Source organism: Mastomys coucha, chromosome X (genome assembly GCF_008632895.1).
Source record: "Mastomys coucha isolate ucsf_1 chromosome X, UCSF_Mcou_1, whole genome shotgun sequence".
NCBI lineage: Eukaryota > Metazoa > Chordata > Mammalia > Rodentia > Muridae > Mastomys > Mastomys coucha.
Window position 1 is genome coordinate 104,581,769 of NC_045030.1, and position 1,806 is coordinate 104,583,574.

Sequence of the window (1,806 nt, forward strand, 5' to 3'; positions counted from 1 at the left end):
GAGAGAGAGAGAGAGAGAGAGAGAGAGAGAGAGAGAGAGAGAGAGAGAGAGAGGCTGTTTTTCATAGACACGAGCAGCTTGATTTTTAAGTAAACATAGTAAGAGATCAGTGATTCTCTTTCCAAAGATCTTGTGGTTTATTGGGAGGAAGTGAAATTGAAAAGACTAAAATTGTGACTAAGCAGAACTACTATATAATACATGATGCCACACTTACCAAGGGGATTTCATCTCAGAATAATTAAGATAGAGGTGCAATCAGGTACATATTAGTTCATGCTCTTGTAATTCCAGCTTAACGATCAAAGCTGGAACACTTAATTGATCTTGTCAATCCAGGTCACTGATCAGGAGCTCTGGTACTGCAATTTCCAAAGTAGAAGTTCAATCAACTGCAGCATGATCTCTTCTGATTTTCTTTTAACAGCTTGAATCAAGTTCATGTAGGTACTTTGATATGAGGTTACCTGAAATGGTGTTTTCTTCTGCCACTGATTGGATACTTCAGAAGCAGGCTCAAAAGTAGAGGTTTGAATGAAGGAAATTTATTGGGGACTGTTGTCAAGAATATCTACCACAGAGTAAAAAAGTATTATTGAGCCCTGTTTGGTGGTGCAGTTCTTTAATCCTCTAGACTGCCTGCTAGGCAGAGGCTGGGGGCTCTCTGAGTTTGAGGCCAGCTTGGTCCATATAATGAGTTCCAGAACGGCCAGATAAAAGCAAAAACAAAATAAAAATGAGAGACAGAGTGTGTCAGAGAGAGAGGAAGAGAGAGTCAGAGAGAGAGGGAGGAAGAGAGAGTCAGAGAGAGAGACAGAGAGACAGAGAGAGAAAGAGAGACAGAGAGTCAAAGCTGCGACAAATGAAAAGTTCTGGGTTTGGATTGGCCACTTTAAATTAAGTCAGGGTAAATTAGTTCCCTTTTTTGTTGCTGCAACTAAATATCTTCATAGAAGCAATTTCTTTTTTTAGAGATTTATTTATTTTTATTTTATGTGAATGGGTGTTTTGCCTACATGTATGTCTGTGTACCATGTGAATGCAGTCCCTGTGGAAGCCAGAAGTGGGCCTAGAATCCCTCTAGAAATGGCTCCACAGACAGTTGTTAGCTGCAATGCAGCTGGTGGAGAATGGAACCCAGGTCCTTTATAGGAACAGCAAATGCTCTTAAGCAGTTTCTGAGAACAAAGACTTATTTTGGTTTCCTTGTTTGGTTACTAGAGCACATCATGGTGGAGAAGACATGGCAACTGAGCAGCTAATATGTGTGCACTGCTTGCTCACATTTCAGCAGCTCTAGAAACAGGGAAAGGAGCAATGTCAGAAGGTTGACTTCCCTCGTTTCTTTATGTATTCAATCTGAACCACACCCCTGGGAAGAGTACCTTTACACATTCAGGGTCCGGTTTTACCTCCTCAGGTAATCCTTTCTGGAAAAGCTCTTAAAGACATGCATGTCTCATTAATGCCATGCTCATTAATCCAACCAGATTGACAACTGAAATTAACCATCACAGAAGGACATGACTCTGAATTCACACAGGATGCAGTCTGCCCTGTGGAAGAAAACAGTGTGTAGTACATTGAATAGAGCAGATCTCTCAGACTCAGCCTGGGATAATTCTTCGGGAGGGAATTAGTTGCATATCTTGAAAGGTAGCATTCCAGGCAGCAAAGGGATTAGTATTAAAGTTCTTCATGGAAGATGTGGATGTCAATATTCATCCCACTTCTCTTTCTTTACATCCTACTTTCCTTCCCTCCATTTACTTATACCAATATCATCATAGTTTTTTTTGTTTGTTT